This window comes from Octodon degus, unplaced genomic scaffold (genome assembly GCF_000260255.1).
Source record: "Octodon degus isolate 3935 unplaced genomic scaffold, OctDeg1.0 scaffold00207, whole genome shotgun sequence".
Classification (NCBI taxonomy): Eukaryota; Metazoa; Chordata; class Mammalia; order Rodentia; family Octodontidae; genus Octodon; species Octodon degus.
Window position 1 is genome coordinate 939,784 of NW_004524783.1, and position 19,448 is coordinate 959,231.

General features: G+C 50.4%; 1 protein-coding gene across 1 annotated transcript in view; it reads left to right on the forward strand.

Annotated features, from left to right (window-relative positions):
* Myo10 (myosin X) overlaps positions 1 to 19,448 on the forward strand; it is a 237,948-nt gene that overhangs the window by 53,532 nt on the left and 164,968 nt on the right. The window lies entirely within an intron of this gene.

The window sequence follows — 19,448 nt, forward strand, 5'->3', positions numbered from 1 at the left end:
TCCTCATCCTCCTCCTCCTGCTCCTCCTCCTTCTCCTCCTCTTCCTCATCCTCCTCATCCTCTTCCTCCTCTTCCTCTTTCTCCTCTTCCTCCTCCTCCTCTTCCTCCTCCTCCTTCTCATCCTCATCCTCATCCTCCTCCTCCTGCTCCTCTCCTCCTCCTCTTCCTCCTCCTCCTCCTCTTCCTCCTCCTCTCGTCCTCCTCCTCATCATCATCCTCTTCCTCCTCATCCTCCCCCTCCTCCTCCTCCTCTCCTTCGTTGTGGTACTGCAGATGGACTTCAGGGCCTCCTCCACACTGGACAAGTGCACAACCTCTGAGCCCTAGCCCTTTCTTAAAAGCCTTACACTTTCCTCATCCTGGCCTGTGACAGGCTGTGATGTCAGAATGCCACAGCATAGCACGCCGCACCGTAGACAGGGCGACTTACAAACAATAGAGACGTGTCTCTGGTGGTGCTGGAAGCTGGAAAGGACACAGTGGATGTACCTGCAGGCTGTCCAGTGAGCGTCCTGCTCCCCGTTTCATATGAGATTGACTTCTTGTGGGGTCTCACGGGGCAGAAAGCGAGGCAGCTCCCGGAGGCGTCTTCTCCACCGGCAGTAATCCGCTTTGAGAGCGCCCCATCCTGTGCACCTAATTAGTCGACAGAGGTGTCAATCCCCAATTCTACTGCACCGGATGGTAAGATGTCAACCCAGGAACTGGGGCCGGGGTGGCACCAACCTCAGCCCAGAACACAGAATGAATGAAAACAAGCAAAGAACCAACTAAGTGCATTGCTCTAGCGGAGCGCGGGCCCTGCTGAGGTGCTCAAGGCCCTCCCAGCCATCCGCAGCTTCGGCCTGGCCATTGCTCAGCCTGTCTTGCTTGCTTCTTCTCCAGATGAGAATTTCTTTCCTTTCAGCTCTGTGTTGACTTCTCAAGGTGCTGCGGAGAGGACAGCAGCACTCGGGATACGAGCTTCGCTTCGCACAGCCGTGTGCCGGAGAGCCTTGCGACGCAGCTTTGGATGGAGTCGGGTTTTGTTGTTTCCCTTTGCAAAAGCTTATTTTCCTGCTAAGATTGCAGTGGAGGGTGAGGAAGGGAACCTGGAAAGAATTAGGATGTGTTAGGACACGCACCTGCTCCCCATGGGGAGTGTGGTCCCTACGCACTGCAAACGTGTACTAGTGAAAACAGAAACCTTGGAACATTTTAGGCCAAAATCATACCCACCATCCACGTTAGCATCTTAACTAGGTTTCGGCGTGCATTAGAGCAGCGAGGATATTGACATTGGTAGTGGAGCTCTTCAGCGTCTGAAACGCCGTGAAACTGGGCGCTGATTCGCTCACTGTTCCTTCAGCCCTCGGTTCTCGCCTTTTCCGGTTTTCCTGGCTTGGAGGGCCGTAGTCACTTCACCCCAAGGCAGCCGTGTAGCACCTGACCTTTGGTGATGGGCGGATTCTACCCAGCCCCAAGTCCCTGATGCACGCAGTACTTTCTGTTCCTGTCTGTCTAGCTACCCTGTGTGGTCGCGGTCACCCCCTTTTTCCCCCCAAGCTGCTGCCTTAGACTCATGGGCAGCACCGTGCACCTGGCCAGTGGGCAGTTCTCAGGTCGTTGTGGTGCTTATGGGTAGAGGAAGAACGATGGTGTGGCTCAGATGTGCAGGGCACACTGTCCTCGACCTCTACTCCCCAGTTGGTCGCTGAATGCTGGCTTTCAGTTCGGTTTTCAAATACAAGTGTAGTCAGTGTGGCGATTTGTGTAGAAACTACAGAGCTTGTGACATGAGAAAAATAAGGCAAGGTGTAGAAGATTAAGGGTGGGCTTAGATCTGGAACGCGGACAGGTGAGGTGGTGGCATGCACCTGTCCTCCCAGCTCCTCAGAGGCTGACACAGGAGCATCCTGTCTCCTGTGAGCCTTGGCCTTCAAGGCCAGCCTGGGCAACATAGCAAGACTCAGTCTCAAAAAAGAAGTGGCAGTGACCAAAAGACTCGCCTGTGGGTTTTTCTTTACTGGCCTACTTAATCTCATCTACCACAAGACCACTGTGGATGGAGCCCAAGACCACAGGCCAAGGAGTAGGGGCGGCTGGTGACTTAGAGGCCAGAATGGGATCGCCTGCTCTTTAACTGGGTGGCTAGCTTCCTGAGGGAATCAGGTCACAGATGTATGGTGGCCTGGTCCTGCTCAAACCTGTCCACGGTGACTTTTCAAGATATGTCACCTCCATTTGGCAGCTCATTACAAGGTGGTGAGGGGCTGGCGTTTCTCAGGGAAGTCAGTGTTTGTGAGGCGCAGGGTTTCTGTTTGGGAAGGTGAAGCAGCTGTGTTGGATGGCACAACCACGTGAGTGAGCCCGGTGACCAGACTGCGGTAAGAGATGCTAAAACGCTAGTTTTTCTGTTAGTCCGCAGCATAAAGCACCAGAGTTCAGGGTCAGGTGGCAAGTGGGCATTTGTTTCTGTCTTTCAGAATAATCGCTGTGATGCTTTTGTTACCCAGGTAGGAAGGGAGGGTCCGTACTCAGTTTCCAAAATGGCGAATGGTATTTTGTTTTGAGTCAGAGCACTATGTCTGGAACGTGAGCGTACACGGGGCGTCACGTGCATCTGCCCCTCTGCAGGGCGGCCGGGCTGGAGCGCAGGCGATTCTGGACACCCGCCTGTGAACCGAGGGGTAGGACTAGGCCTGAAGACACCTGAGGGCCACGTTACCTGCCACGAAGGCAGAAGCACTCGGAGCCCCTGCGTGGACCACCAGTGCTGCGGTTGGGAGGGGCAGCCGTGAGGATGGGGCGCAGGCTTTCTACAAGGTGGATCTTCCGTGGCCCTCCAAAGCGCTGGCTCTTCCTCTTTCCCATTCTCCACCCCTCGCCTCCTGTGTGTGGCCTGGAATGGGGTCAACTTCAACCTAGTGGCTCTCACATGCATTACAAAGCAGCTCACCATTCCGGTCCAGCCCCGGGTGGGATTGTATTGGAGTCCCTGCTCCTTGGGAAGATACGGTGGGTTAGCAAGTTCGAGGCCAGGCTAGACAACTCAGTGAAACCCTGCCTGCAGATCCAAAGGGCCGGGGGTGCAGCTCATGTGCAGGCCCAGGTTCCATCGCCAGTGCCACCAAACAAAAAAGCCTTGCTTCTGGGGTTGAGACCAAGCAAGCCTGGTCCACCCTGAAATGAGAACCCGTGGACACCTGACAGCAGGAGAGAATGGTTCCTTGTCCTGTGTGACCTCACTAAAGCACACCTGTCAGTGTTCTTGTTCAGATTACATATGAGAATGGAGGGCTTCATTTGGGTCACCGAGGGAGGCTAGGAATACTTTTAATGTTAACTTCATACTTCGTTTGCACTCTAAACTTTAAACTACTGTTGTTTGAAGCTGGCAATGAGAACCAAAATGAGCTGTGGTTACTCAGCTCACGGTACTGTCCCCGTGAAGTACGTGCAGGTGGGAAAAGTAGTGGCCAAGAGACGCTAGCACATGATGGAGAAATAGGCACCCCGGTGCACCCCGGTGGCCTCCAGGGGCTGTGGCCAGTGTCGGCCAGCCCTTAGCCCACATGTCAGAGGTGGTCTCCAATTTTGACCTATGAGGATGTGTGCAGACCACCAGAAATGTGAAAAGTCTCAGAAGAGGAGATCGTAGAAAGCATCGCACTCTGCAGACAAGATAGAGCAGGGAGAGCCGCCCTGCGTCTCTCCCGGCCCCGCACAAGGTGCGCTGGCCATTGTGTTCTCAGTGAGAATTTTCACTTGGCGAGACTGCACTTTCTGATTATCTTTTTCTGGGAAGAGTCTTGATGCACTTGCTCTGATACAGTTTAGAGTGGAATCAGCTTACCTAATTGTATTTCAAAGAGTAGTGATTTAATTTACCCCCGTCTGTGTCATCAGGATTATTATCCTGAGGGCTGGCCTGATAGCTCTGTGGACTAAAGTGCCTGCTTAGGCAGAGCGCGGCGGCCCCGCCCCAGGGTGCACTGAGACAGTGACTGAGACTGCGCGTGGTGGCATGTACCTGTGATGCCAGTGCTTGGGAGGCTGAAAACAAGAGGATCACTATGAGTCCAATCTATGTAGTGAAGCCCTGTAGATCCTGTATCCCATGTACTAGATGCATTAAAAAAAAAAAAAAAAGATTATTATTCTCTTCAGCGATTACTTTGGATTTTCAGTTTGGATTATCTTGACTTTGGTCTTTCAAAACATTTACTTGTTGGGGATTTAATTTCCCACATCCGGAAGGACTTACCCTCCTCCATCTCCTCTTTTTATTTGCAACAAGTATAGTTGGCTTTGGCTTTAAAAGTTCTCGTTTTGGGGTTGGGGAGAGAGCTCAGTAGAATAAGCCTTTCCCTGGGCAAGTACAAGGGCCTAAGTTCAATCCCCAGTTCCACCAAATAAATAAATAAACAAACAAACAAATAAATAAATAAATAAATAAATAAAGTTCTCGTTTTATTAGTCACAAAACAGCCACAAGATACCCTGGTTCTTTGCAGGTGTCCCCAGCCCTGCGGCAGTCAGGCGTGTTTAGGCCACATGGGAAGCCTCACAATTGCTTCTAATCACTTCTCGCTTGAAGTCCAGCTGTAGCAGTTTCAGTTTGACCTCTGGGTTTGACCTGCTGGGGTTTCTGTTATGGGGCTAATTGTTTGAAACCTGGTGATGGGTTTGTTAGCAGAGTGACTTTTCCTTAAGTAGTTGTCGCTTTCACACATCCCTCCCAGTCCAGCCCTCCTCTCCCATCCCCAGGCTTTATCGAGCCCATCTGTACGCACCCCAGATCCCCAAGGAAGCTCCCAGCCTGTTGAATGCTGGCAGGGGCAGCAGGTAGGGGTGGTCCTGCATCCTATTTCAGAGCAGAAACCATCGGGGGTTGGAAATGGAGAACTCTAGGTATGCAGAGATCGGGTCCAAGCAGAGGGGAAGAGCTGGCCTCAGATACTTCAGCTGGACACATTCTTCCCAAGCCCAGAAGCACGTGTGTCTCAGCACCAGGAAGCTGCCTTCCAGTGTCTGGGCTCAGCCAGCTGTTGGGCACTGGCAGCTGCTGGCTGCCGACTCACCCCATTCCTCCTACGGAGCCGTGGCTCAGACAGGAAACAGGTGAGCAGCAGCTGGCGAGGCCCCCAGGTGGGGCATCAGGCGGGGGTCCCAGGGGGTGGCAGGCAGCTCCAGCCTGGGGACAGCTGCTAGAAGGCGCTGTTATAGGACAACAAGGAGGACACTAGCCAGAGAGTGGCACTAAGGAAGTCTGGAGACAACGCTAGGGATGCTGGGGTAGTGTTACTGGACCATGGCACTGAGCCATGTGCTGGTGTAAACAGGCACATTTCTTTCTGCTTAGCTGGCCTGGGTATGAGTCCCGGGCATGTTATTTATTGATTGGTTTGTTTTCTGTCCTCTCAGCTTCTTTTGTCTCCTTTTCTTGGTATGCAAAGAAAAACATTTCACTTAACAGAAATGGCCTGACTCCCTTTTTTTTCCCAAGAGAAAAAAAATAGGACTGTGCACGTTGGCCCACGATGGCTGACTCTTCGATGCCCCTTGTTTTGCAGTCACCACTTCCAGGGAAATAAGCCTGTACTCTCAGCTGATGCCCTGAAGTTGCCGCTTTTAGAGGTCGAGAAGAGCTGAGTATCAGCAATGCGTGTGGGGCGACCTCATCGAATCGGGGCTCTCTTTTGAGTCTTGGTTTGGCAGTCACGTGTTCATGACTTAGCATGCGTTTTCTGATGGCCCAAGATAAAGTTCAACAGAATCGGTGTCCTTGGCCTCCAGAGGAAGGGCAGCTTGTGCCCAACCCAGTGCGCGCAGGCCCGGCTCTGGAGCACACTGCGGGTTTTCTGTTGCGTCCACGTGGTGATCCCTAACATCTGTGACATTTGCTGTGGGGCTTTTGCTTTTGCAGGTGGGTGTGTACAGGGTTTAGTCTCTTCTAGAAATGCCTAGGTTGAAGTTGAAAGAAAAATTAGTGAATTAATGAACGATTTTCCTTCCTTTTCGGGGTGGAGCTTGGTCTTCTAATGTTCTGTGTGTCTCACGCTTACTTTGGTGGGTGGGTAGGTATTACTTACGATTTCCTACTTTAATTATCTTCTAATGTACAATTCAGCGGTGATTAATTATACCTGTACTACTATGCAATATCTGTTTCCCAAACTTTTTAATTACTCCAAACAAACGCTTTGAGCCCACTGAGCAATAACTCATGCAATTTATTTTTAAGCCGCTTTCCTCCTGGTTACCTTGTGCGGCTTTAAAAAATAACAGTGCATTAGGAATTCTGGTCTATGCCTTTTCTTAAGGAATAGACAGTGTCCCGAAGAACATCAGGCCCTGCTCTGAGCTCTTAGACTGGAGGATGCAACCGTCCAGTCCCGCATCGGCCTTCTGAGTCCTGCACACCGCTCAGCTCTGGCCATGAGCTATCTGGGATGGGGTCTCCTCTGTGGGTGTGGGCGGGTGAAGGACCCTTCTCCATAGGAGGGCGGCTGCACAGCCATCTGAAGAGCAAGGGCGGAAAGAAGGTGTGCTGGTGACAAGTGACAGACACTTTTTCAAAAATCGGATGTATCACTTCTGTTGAAACCTTTGCAGGGCCCCATCTGTTACTCTTGGCTCGGCTGCCTCCCAAGCTGGGCAGCTGTCCTGCAGGCAGCACCGAGCTGGGCACCCTGCGCGTGCTTTGTGCTCTTCTCACACTTTGCTTTTGTGTCTTGGAAATGCCCGTCACCGACGTGGATGCTGAGCTCCAGGCTGAGAGGTTTCCCTGAAGCAGAGGTCTGCAGTGCAGGGCCTCCGCCACCGGGACTTCCAGGACACTCGCAGGGTGGAGAAGCTTGTCTGGTCTGGTTCTGAGTTAAAATATTTTTATGCTCTGAAAACCATGTGGTTCCGACACTGCACCTCTTCCAGGAATCTGGTTTGGCATCTTGTAGTTGAAAGAAGGAGAATCAAATATTTTCTGTTAATTTTCACTCTGGGATTATAGAAGCAAAAAAAAAAAAAAGCTGCCTTACTTGTCTATTAGTATGCTTAGCTCAATGTAAGTGCGTATTTACAAATCTGCACAGTTCTTTGGGGGAAGGTTACTTACTTGGAGGGGAGGTTGGCCAAGCAGGCCATGCCCTCAGTCCCTGGCAGCTCCAGGAGTGGCACTGTTCGTACAGAAAGGAGCCTGTCTGCCTGCTTCCTTCCAGGTGAACATCGTGGTACACGCTTCAGAGAGCCCACTCCCTGTGGCGAGCCACGCTTGATGTTGGCTGCCTGTTTATTTCCTTCTTCTCTCCACGGTAGAGTGAGTCACATTGCCCATGAGGTCAGCGTAGACCCCAACCCTTGACTTTGACTCAATTCTCATCCAACTCTGTCTGCAGCCAGAATCGGGGAACAATTCAAGCATGTGAACTGAGGTACCATCGACCTTCCGAAATCGTTGTCAGTGGCAAACACTCAGCCGAGTTTGTCTTCTAAGGAATGTGGGCTTCGTGAGAGCATGGAGACCTGAGCTTGCCAAGGGACACTCTTCAGTTATTCAGCATGTTTCCAGCAGCGTGAAAAATCCATTGGCAAGGCCTTGCTGGGCTGTAGGGACAGCTTCCCTGCTCCTTTAAGTGAATCCAGGTTAAGTGGATTAGAATCCAGTTTAATTCTGCTTTTTTTCCTTGCAGAGCACAGCTTTGGCCTTCAGCCCCATTGGGCTGAGCAGCTGCACCCCCCCCCCCCCCCCGCCCAGCCTCCCCAGTGGTTGAGGAGGGGATTGGATCTCTGGGAGCAGAAGTTCCCACCCCAGGAAGGTTCAGCGTTTGTGCCAAGTACACAACATTAAATCAAGATCAGATGGCCTGTGCCCTGGGTCGTGACCTCCTTTGGCTTCCTGTCCTCCTTTGGAGCCATTTGTTGATTTTATCCATAGTGGCTGTCCCCGGACTTTGGCATTCTTTCCCCCCTCCACCCCACTGTGTGCACCTCTTCTTCCCAAGCCCTTGGGTCCATGCCTCCGACCTGCCTGAGCCTCTCACCCTCGGTTGACCGCCTAATTCAAGCCCAGGCTACGAGTAACTCAGCCGCCTTGTTCTGGGCGAGCCTTCGAAGGCTGCAGATGTTTCCCTAAATAGCAGGACTCCCGGTCTTGCAGCACGAGTGTCTTGGTGCAAAGAGAAGGGCTGATGTCTGGTGCCACGGACTGCCAGTGTTGCTTTTGATTTGGGGGTAAGATTAGCCAGTGAAATTGCTCACTGGAAGGTCAGTGGAGTATGGTCTCTCATTTTAGTATCAATGAATACTGAAAATGATCAGCCAGTTAATGGTAAGATACAAAGTTCGGACCAAGGTGTATTTATGACTAGAAGAGAGAAAATAGAAAGTGAATTAAATCATACTCCTATCTCTTCCTTTAAATGCCTAAAGAATGTCCTCTGTTATAAATATCATTTTGTGAGAAATGCATATGAAGACCTTATTGGGAAACTAAGGACTCAGAAATTTGCTCTGGGCATTAGACATAGCAGCACATAATGTTGAGTAGAACTTCAGTAGAAAAAGCAGAGGCGCTCCGTGAAATACAGACGGTTATCTGTGAATGAGCAGTATTTCATTCCAAAAATTCATTTCTAGGCCTGTTACTTAGAATAAGTTTTTCCAAAGACTTAATAGCATACATGGCAAATTAATTAGCCAGCCCATCTCCAGAGACCCACTTATGGTGCACCACCCAACGGAGGGAGGGCTGACACCCTCTGGCACCCATTTCTGACTCTAACCGTGTTCTCACGGCTCCATCCACGATGTCACAGTGGTGACATGGGGCTTCCCATTCTTCCTGTGACCTCCTCCCTGGAGAGCAGGAGATAGGAGCAGCCAGTGCTGAGCCATGATGAAGGTGAGGCGTCACAGTGTTGGAATTTCAGGTGTGTGAACAGAGTGATGTGGTGGGTGCCTGGTGACATCGTTCTCCGGGTGCCATATTGGTGCATCCCCATCTCTTCATTCTGTTAATTCTTGTGGCTGCCCTCTGAAGAAGCCTCTGAGCAGCCATGCTTACATGATGTGGAGACGGATCCTCAATGTGATCTTAGGTCCAGGAGTCCACACTTGCCAGTGATTGGTGACAGAGAAAGCTTCTCCTCCAGCGGTCACCATCTTTCCATTGGACTGCAGTAACTCCTGCAGAGGGAAGGGGAGTGAGCCAGGTGACACTGACAGTGGGGGTTGTTGGCTACTTGTTGTCTTCATCTTGTTTGTATTTTTCTTTTTTTCTTTTGTTTTTTCCTCTGTGGGCCCAAGGACTTAGTGTACTTGCTCTTTCTTGTTAGGACATTCGTGCTTCGTCCTGAAGTTACTGTTCAGTTTGGCAGGCTCTCCTGGCGTTTCCTTCGTTCCCTGGACTTTACAGGGGCTCTTTTTCTTTGTTTTGTTGTTTTATTGCTCTGGGGAATGGAAGGGCCACATTTTCCTCGCAGGGTTTCGGAGACTTGTATTCGCAGTCTTGCTCCCGTGCTGCTCTCTTGGCACGGGAGCCTTCAGCCCTGGCTGGGTCGTCTAACTCACAGCAGCGCAGTTACCAGGAGCCCTGGCCCTGCCCGGGACAGTGAGATCAGAGTCTCAGGGGCCACTCGCTGTGATGTTTCTGAGATGCTTCCTCTGTGCTGTGTCACGGGGAGCCAGGTCCAGAACTATTTCATAGACTGAGTAACACAGTCTCAAATAGCAGTGAAAAGGTGTAGCTTGCGCACACTAGGCTTAGAGGACACCACTGTTGTTCTGGGGTATTCAACGTCTAGACCTGATTTTTCCTGGGTAGCTCTTTTTTCTCAACATGTCTTTTAAAAGGTCTTGTGAAATGTTCTCTGTGCTCTTAAAATTTTTGTAAATACAACTTCTTCTGTCTGTCCTTCTGCTCACCCATTCAACTGGCCAACGTCTCATCTACCCACATACCCATCTGTCTACCCACCCATCCTTCTTTCCATTCATCCATCCATCTACCCACCCATCCATCAACCTATCCATCTATCCATCCACCCATCCCATCACCTACTCATCTGTTCCTCCGTGCATCCCTCCACCCACCTATACATCCATGTATCCCTCCCTTCGCACACTCATAAGTCATCATTAGGCCCTTGCACGTAAGAGCCTCTGGCCTTCCTTCCTTCACTCCTCAGCACCTTTGCCTGCTCTGGATCTTTCTATCTCCCTGTTTCCTTTCTGCCCTCTGTTAGATGAGACATTTGGGCTTACGTGCCCCAAACATAAATGTGGTGTTTCTCCCCGTGCAGTTTTGTGTTCAGCAGCTTCAGAATCATTGGGGTCCTTGTTAAAGGACCTTAGCCCAAATGCCCCAAGCCCACTCCCTCGTGTATATGGCACTGGGCTCTGCATTGCTAAAGCCCCGCTGGAGGGTTCAGCTCACCTGGAGAACCACTACCTCTGGGTTCTTACCTGGGAGAAACTGGGGGTGGGTCTTCCTCCTCTTCTCCCCACTCGTCCTGTTTTTACTGGTGTAGACCTTAGAGGAGAAGCTTGGTTCTCTCAGTTCCTTCTCTTGCCTGTAACCTTTTTCTTTCTGTGCCTGAAACAGCTACTTCAAGGCATTTCTACCATCTTCTAAGTCAATGTGAAGCTCTTTCTAAATTGTATTCAAAGAATATTCAATGCTTCTCATTTGCCTTTCAACTCAGCTTCCCCAAATCCCTTCTGTGCCCAGCTGAGCTCTCCTCATGGAGTTTTCAGCAGAGGTTTTGCATTGAAGTCAGTCGAATTCCATGGCTACTTTTGGGGAAAACTGGAAGCCCATCTCAAAGGCCTGCAAGGAAAGGCCAGGCCTGGTTGAGGTGGGCCTGGGATGGTGCCCAGGAGAGACCTCTGTGGTTGGGCCTTGCTACAATCTGCTAAAACTCCAGCCCAAGGTGATGGCGTGGAGGGGGTTGGACTCCTCATGAACAGGGAGGCCTGGGAGACCTCTGCGCCCCTCCCACCATGTGAGGACACCTGAGAAGGTGCCTTCCACGAAGGAGCAGACAGTCCTCTCCAGACGCAACTCTGTCACCACCCCCGTCTTAGCCATTCCAGCTTCCAGAACTGTGAGAAATAAATCTGTTGTTTCTAAGCTTCCTGGCCGTGACTGTTTGCTCTGGCAGCCTGCAGACCCAAGGCTGCCCTGTGTCCTCCGCTCACCTACAGGGTCCAACCGTGTCCTCAGGACAGACCCTGCTGTAGGATGTCTTGGCAACAGCCACAGTGGAGAGCGAGGACAGCTTAGGCCAGTACGCGCCTGCCTGGTAACTGCTCCTTTGGCAGGGAGAGGGTGGCTCCCCAGCTTTTCCTCAGACTGACTGTGCTGCCAGTTGCAGGCAGCCAGCCTCTAGGAAATCCCACCCGGAGGCACTGCTGAGAGCTGCGTTCGCAGAGGCCCGGGATGGCTCATCCATGCTGTCTGCAACCAAACGCAAGTTAGACCTTGTGTTCTGAGCAGAGACAGAGCTTCCTCGAAGGCAGCTGTTTGAGCAGAAGCGATGTGTGTCGCAGAGACAGCCAGGCTCACCTCAGTGATGTCTGTGTAGTTACTCCCAGTTTGACAGAACAGGAGCCACAGGTTGCAGCTTGTTTTTGTACAACCCATGAGCTTAGGATATTTCTTATATTTCTAAAAGCTTGAAGAAGGGCCGGCGGTATAGCTCAGCAGACTATGCACTTGCTTAGGTAAGCGCAGGGGCCAAGGTTCGATCCCTGGCTCCGCCTGCTGCGCTGCCCCCAGGTGCGCTGAGCCGGCGACGGAGTCCAGGCGTGGTGGCACGCACCTGTAATCCCAGCACTTGGGAGGCAGGAAGCAGTGTCCTAGGCCTGTTACTACGCAGCGGCGGCACCACTCAGGAGTCACAGAGCCGGAAGCACCGCTGCCTGGCCATGCCTCTGCAGTGCCGGCCGGCCCTGGCCTCCTCTCCCCCAGCGCACACATATGTGGGATTGTGATGTGTGCGCCCGTCAGGCACGCCCTGCCCTGGCTGTGCCCTTGGAGAGAGAGGAGGTAAGATTCCTGGTGCAGCCTCCCTGGATATAAGCTCAGGGCTGTCAGCCTCCCGCACCCCAGTCTGCCATTTGGGCCCCTGGCCATGCTGTCCCCTGGAGGAAAGGTGGCCTGAGCCAAAGCTCCATCTTCTGCGCCTGCGGGGAGCTGCTCGTGCGTGTGTGTGTGTGTGTGTGTGTGTGTGTGTGTGTGTGTGATGCTTAATAATTATGCTCATCCGGGGAACTGGACCATATGTGTACCTCAGCCTGATCATCTCTGCGTCTTCTTCCCTTCCCCTTCCATCTCCACAGAGCCCCCCTCCTTATTTTGAACCATCTCTCTTTTCATTATCTTCATTTATATGTTGAGATTTTCATAGGAAACATCTGCATTTCTAACAAGCCCCCAGGAGCTGGGCACTGTGTGGAAGCCACGCTTACAAAACGTATTTGTAGGCCTTGGCAGGCTATTTTTTTTTAATGCATGCTCTAAATGCAAGCTTCTAATACACAGGCCTCAGAATATTTTAAAGGCACCTATGAATCATTCAAGTGACACGGAGGGCGGAGGGTCCAACAGATGGGGCCTCCTGTCCCCAGATTCCTGTTCCAGCTCCCAGGTTGTGACCAGGGCAGGGGCTCTGGTGAGACAGCAGACTGCCTTAGACTTCTGACACACATCCCGAAGCGTGCTTCTTGCAAACACATGCTCACACGGGCAGAATACCTTGTTGGCTCCCACAGCCACAGCAGGACCACTCTTCAGCTGTGTTGCTTCAGAAACCAGCCATGCAGCCATCTCCATAGCTTCGTTTTAAATGGCAACACCTGTCGGGTTAGCCTGCCAGTCAGCAGCTTGCTTTGGGTTGGCTTAGTGGAGCAAAGCCCCACCCCACCCAGCAGAGGAAAAGCAGCAGCCCTAGTGTTGCATGTTGTGTCCAACCAGCACGTTTCAAGGAAGATCTATGCCTTCTTGAAGTATTTAAAAAGTAAGTTGTGTTCCTGTGCACACCTAGAAGCTGTAGAGTAAGTCCTGACAATGCCCTAATGCTTATTTCTAAAATCAAAGAAAAAGTCAGTTTGCTAATTTATCATCTAACATGCAAGGCCTAGTCATACTCATTTGCAAAGTGAGGTGCTGGGCTATGGGTGTGGCTCAGTGGTAGAGCTCTTGCCTTGCATGTGTAAGGCCCTGGGTTCCATCCCCAGCATCACACACACACACACACACACACACACACACACACAGAGTGAGATACTGAAGCCAAAGCAAAGGGGTTCTCTACTGGAAAGCTAGTGTGGGACCCCCACCCTGTCTGCAGTTACTTCTTTCCTCATATCTTTGTCCATCCCATTGTCCATCCCAGCAGAGCATAGTGGACCAAAGGCACAGGCTGAGGGCCACCTATACCCCCAGGGAGGGTTTATGACGGCCTGCTGTCTTACCAGAGCCCCTACCCTGGTCACAGGAATCTGAGGACAGGAGACCCCATCCATAGGACCCTCCACCCTCTCGTGTCACTTGATTGATTCATAGATGCCTTTAAAATATTCTGAGGAGCAACTCTTAGAAGAGTTGTTTGCAATTTGGTTTTAATCTGTGTCAACAATACGTTTTCGTGAACTTGTTCAGGAAGAAATGTCTCAGTACGGCCTGCCATGTGCAAGGTGATTTGAATTATCCCAAAGGATTTTTGAGGGGGAGATAATAATCCTGCCGGTTTTTCTAGAGGAAGATTTTATAGCCAGCTTGTGCAATCTCACATAAAACTTGAATATTACTTTTGTGGATCCAGCACATGGCCTGTATTAGGAGTTGCAAATGCCGTGGCTTTGCTTCAGAAGAGGAAGAGCTTTCAAACTAGCTGCCGTTTGGGTGTTCCAAGTGGACTTGGAGTGATTTTGAAATAATTAACAGTATTCCTGAGGCTTCCAGGGAGGGTAACAGGGTAGCTCGCCCCGGAGAATTCAGCAAGAAGCTCAGTCTCCTGGAATGCTCCTCTGTGCTGAAATGCATCCATCTTCCTGCCATGTCAGAGTTCATGCCGCCCTGCTCCGAGCATCTGCCGCTGCTCTTGCCTGCGGAGCTAATGACAGATGTTAACTGGCTGAGCCCAGAGATAGTCACTCCTGGGACAGCGGATCAGAACATATGCTGCCCCAGCTTCAGGAAGCTTTGGTAACAAAGGACTCCAAAGACACTGCGCCTCCAGGGAAGGCTGCCAGCAGGCCTCTGGAAAGGGCAGATCCTGTCCGATTAACCTAATTTCCTTCCCAGAACAGTGGTAGGCCAGCGGGGTTAACGCTACAGCCATTCCAACCCCTGCCTTTACTGTTCCCTGCTAGGAAATGCACTTTAATTAAGATAGCTCATTTGAAGCATTCATTTGCCTGGTTTATTTCTCTCCCCCAGAAAGACTTAATAACTGGCCGTAGGATAACAGGACCTGGAGCTCATAGACACTCGCCGCAGGCCACACTGGACAGCAAAGATGGAAACACCCCAGGCCCACACGGGTCTCGTGTGTCCCCTTTTGATATGTCCTCTGCAAATTCCGTGGAGAAAATATTTTTGCCTTCTGAGGACAGTCATGCCGGAGTATCCGTTACTGGCCCATCGCTACCTCCATGAAGATTTTCATATTGCTCACAGATGTTAATTGCAGCTAGAAGAGCTACATTGTAGCCCTAGGGTCTGACTGGCTAATAACTTTCGTAAGTTCGGGACATGTTCTAGAATGAAAAGGAATAGTTGTTTTACTCTAATGTAAGAGCTTTGTTGTGGCATAATTCACATCCTAAACAATTCGCCCACTTAAAGTGTCCAGCCCAAGGCTTTTAATATAGTGGAAGACTAGTGCAGTTATGACTACAGTCCATTTGGGGACATTTTTATTACCTAAAAAAGAAACCATCTGCCCTTAACTGTCACTGTCGCCTGCCCCCTAGCCTGTTGCCTCCGGCCCTAGCAACCACTGCTTGGCTCTGCTGGACTGGGACAGTTCCCGCGCACAGGGCCCCGCGACGTGTGCCTTGGCTTGTCCACTGGCCTCATGGTCCCAGGACCCATCTGTGCTGGCCATGTGTGCCCCTGCGTTATTTACGAGATGCAAGCCTAAGAAAGAAAGACAACGTGGACCGAGGGGCAGGGGGTGCAGGTCAGGGCAGGCCACTAGTGATCCTAGTGGATCCTATATTTTAATATTTCTGAAAGGAAGGGTGATATTTTGGTGCATAAACTTATGATCAGAATTATAGTTAAGAACAGTGAGCTAATTCTTATATGTTTTAAAAAAGCGATTTGGATTTTTGTCTTAGACATCATTTCTAGTTATAGTGTCCCATCTGAAAATAGGCACAACAATTTCTTTTTTTGTTGAACCTTGTTTGCAGTCTCAGTTACTTTGCTCTCATTGTTAGGACAAAATACCCAACGCCCAAAATGAAGGAAGGAAGGGTTTATTTAGCTCACAGTTTGTGGAGGTTTCAGTCCATACTCAGCTGGCTCCAAGACGGAGAGGCACATGGCAGAGGGCAGCAGCTCACAGTGGGGGCTGAGGGGGTTGGGACAGATGGCAAAGAGCAAAGGGAGGAGCAGCAGCCTTCCCAGCTCGCCACCCTCTCTCCCTTCCTTACATATGTACGCAGATTATCTGCCCCAGGGAGGGGCTAGCGCTCACACCTTAATCCTAGCATTGGATCATGAATTAACACAAACTCTAGAAGCCTGCTCAGGGACTGCATGAGGCCTTGGGTGGACACCCACACACAAACCATGACGCAGTCCGTGGGGCTGCATTTATCATGGGAAGCTGGTGTACAGCGCACATGTGCGTTCTTCTGTCACCTTGCCATCCCTTGGTGCTCCTTCCAAATCTTTGGTTTGGTTTCGTTTTGGTTTTCTGAGACAGGATCTTGCTACACAGTTCAGGCTATCCTCAACCTGTAGTTCAGGTTAGCATTAAACCTGTGACAGTCCTCCTGCCTCAGCCTCCCAAGTGCTGGGATTCCAGGTGCGCACCGCCATGCCCAGTTCTGGCCCAACTCTAAGGGGGAAGCTCCATCCAGATGGGGGCTGAGGTCACGTGTAGATTCTCACGTGCAGTGTGGGTCAGCACAAACCAAGTCGGAGGGCTTCAAGTGTAGGTGGGCGTGACAGCAGGTGGGTGACACCCTTGAGGAAAGAGCAGCTGACCTCTGTCTCTGGACAAGTGGTGATGCCAGAGTTTTACACCTGTGCACTGCCAGGGTCTTTTTCCTCCTGCCTCTCCTGCCCAGGCGGGTGACAAGGTGGCAGCAGGACTTCCTGCACAGGGAAGACTTTGTTGGTATCTAGACCTCAGTGCAGCGATACACAAGTGACATTGCAGGTTTCTGTAACATTTATTTGGTAACTATAGAGTAGCACTCTGTGTGTGTGTGTGTGTGTGTGTGTGTGTGTGTGTGTACTAGGGATTGAATCTAGAGTCCTCACACTAAGCTACACCCCAGTCCTTTTTTATTTGTTTATTGATTTGAGACAAGATCTCTAAATCACTGAGTTACCCAGGTTACATCCTCCTGCCTCAGCCCCCTACCACGCTGGTGTTATGGGCGTGCGCCACAGCACCTAGGGAACAGAGTAATTTTTATGGAGAAAAGATACAACTTTAAGAAGAGCAATAACATGATAGTGAATTTTTTATAGTGAATTTTGGAGGCTCTCCTCTTGCTCTGTCTAGCCGTGGCTCATGTGAGGATCAGGGTGGTACCAGGGTTCACTGTTATTACTCCTTGCTCCTCTGTGCCTGCCTGGCAAGAACTTCAGAGAAATTCCTCAAACCTCCCAGGAGGGTCCCACAGCTCATCTTAATTCAAGCATTTATTTATGGGGCGTTTGTTAAACTCAGGTAACCAAAGTGGGGAAGCGGGACCAGGATTTCCAGGAGATTTCGTTTGGCCGAGTCGTTTTACATGTGACCAGGCTTGAACCAAAGAACAAGAGAAAGCAAGCCTGGCGAGCGAGCGAAGGGACTTCTCACTTATGGGTCAGGCCCGCTGGGTTTCGCAGTCCAGCCCCTGCTTGAGGCGAGCTAGCGGGGCAGCCAGCCCGGAATGCGCTGCAAGCCCCGAAGTCACCCTCCAGCTGGTTAGGGAGTCACTGTAGGAATTCAGACAGTTGGAAATTTGATCAGTGCTAAAAGCCAGAGGCAAACTGTGAGTTAATTTTTTTTCCTATATTTACTTCCCAATAAACTCTTGCAAATGAGTGTATTCAGAATAAAAGCAAGAACCTCATTAATGAGTGAGTGTGCGAACGCACTGGAGAAGACAGCTCCATCCCTGAGGCTCTGCCCGTGCGCGTGCTCATTTATTAACAGCAGCAAACAAAACCGTCCAGGTGACCCGGAATCTGTTCGCTTTGATACTTTGTGCCAGAGGGATCCCCAAGCTCAGTTTTCATTGGGCTTTTCTTTCCCTCCCTCCTCCACCACGCCCTCTCTTCTTTCTCTTCTGTCCATCCATCCATCCTTCATCCGTCTGTCCTCACCAGTCACAGCAAATCTTTCTTGACCTTTTCAGGCAAGTAACCAGTACTGTCATCCATTTCCACATGAACTGAGACTGTGTCTTGGAAGTTTGCATTGTTCGGTTTCAGTTTTTCTCAAGGACCCAGTGAAATAAACAAAAGTGCAATCGTGACCTCGGCCTTGCGGGCCTGAGCAGCAGGCTTAGGAGACCGCAGCCCTGCAGTAGTACCCCGGCACGGGAAGCCCCACACCCAAGGCCGCCTGTCAGACTTCGGCCAGGCCGGGATGCTTGGATTTGTTGGTGCTGTTCTGAGCCTGTCGCTATCACATGACCCAAGTTTCGGAGTCTTAGAATGGCATTTATGAACATCAGCGGCTGACCACTTCTCTTTTCATCAACAGGCGTGATTTCAGGGTCTGGCCCTCCAGTGACCCTGACTCCCAGCGTCCGCTGAAGCTCAGTAGCTAGAGGTGGCGTCCCGAGGCCACTGCGCTGGGGTTAATTGAAACCATTTCTTAAAAAGCATGAGAGTGAGCGAGGGACTAGCAGCAGGGAAATCACCACAGCACAAAGGCTGCCCTTTCATTCTCTCCCTGAAAGACTTCATGTTCAGAAATGTCAAACTGATCCCAGGGTAGAAATAAAATTTTTATACTGTCTGCTGTTCTGGTAAAAGCCATGTTACACGTTGGGAAAGGGCCTAGAAGTAACTGCTCCTCCCCACCCACCCAGCTGTCTGGAGCCAGCCCTAAGGAAGACAGCAGCACTGCCGCGAGGTGGGGCCCCGCAGTCCGTCCTCCCCCTTGCTTCGTCCCTGCCCACTTGAGGCCTCCAACTCTTTCACTGTGACATCTATTGTATTTTTCTTTTAAAAGTTCTTTTAAAAATATGTCAGCAGCTAGAGGCAGGCATGCTGGACTGCTGTGCTGCGTGAAGCAGGATAAACAAGAGCTAGCTGCAGGAACTCGGGGTGGCTGCCGTAAAGACATTCTTCCTACTAGGGCAGGGCAGGCCCAGTAAGCCAACACTGGGAGGGACGTTAGCGTAGACCAATTAGGTTTTCACTCGCCTAGATGCATTCTTTTCTGTCTTGTAGAAATCCTGGGTCTAAAATTGCCATTAGGATCAGACTTGCTAAATAAATAACTTAAATGTCAGTCTTCTCAGTTACTCTGTGTAAACCAAATCCAAGCCAGCTGGGCTTTGCGCGCTTTTCTTCCGCTGGCTCTGAGGACCAAACCGCCTTTGTTTTGGGGTAAGAGCAGATGTACACAGCCCGCCGTCTTAATTTCTTTTGTACGGCTTGGCATACATTGCAGGGGCTGCGAAAGGTTGAAAATATTTCAAGCAAAGTTGGGGAAGAACAAAACAAATTGCTGGGAATTTTCATGACTAAATTTACTAGTTCAAATATTTTGTGAACAAGTATCCTCTGACACAAGCACATTTTTTTAACACCATTTGGATATTTCTCCAAAATTGTTGCTAATCTAGTCTTTTAACCAGATGCTTAACTTGCATCTGAATCGTGCAGCTAAGATGTGGTTTCAGCATACACAAGAAATACTCATTCAAGGTCATGAAGTACTTCCGTATTTTATGTTATGTGTAATACAGGCAAAGGTTATGGGCGCATGTCCTCCCTCCTAACCCCAGCACTCTGCACCCGCAGCTTCCAAGCGTGTCTTCCTTAGTCTACGTTAACATTTCTTCGCTAACCTGTGCTTTTCTAGGTGCATATTTTGTGCTGGTGGCCTGGACAAAGACTTTACCATTAATGAACAAGTCGTCATAGCTGACTTTCATGTGTATTTGTTATTTTTTTTTTCCTTTTCAAAGTTTTATTGATAAACATATAGCAATGAGACAGTTTCAAATCAAATCGAAAGTACAGTTTCAACAAATAATACACTGCATATATTCTTCTT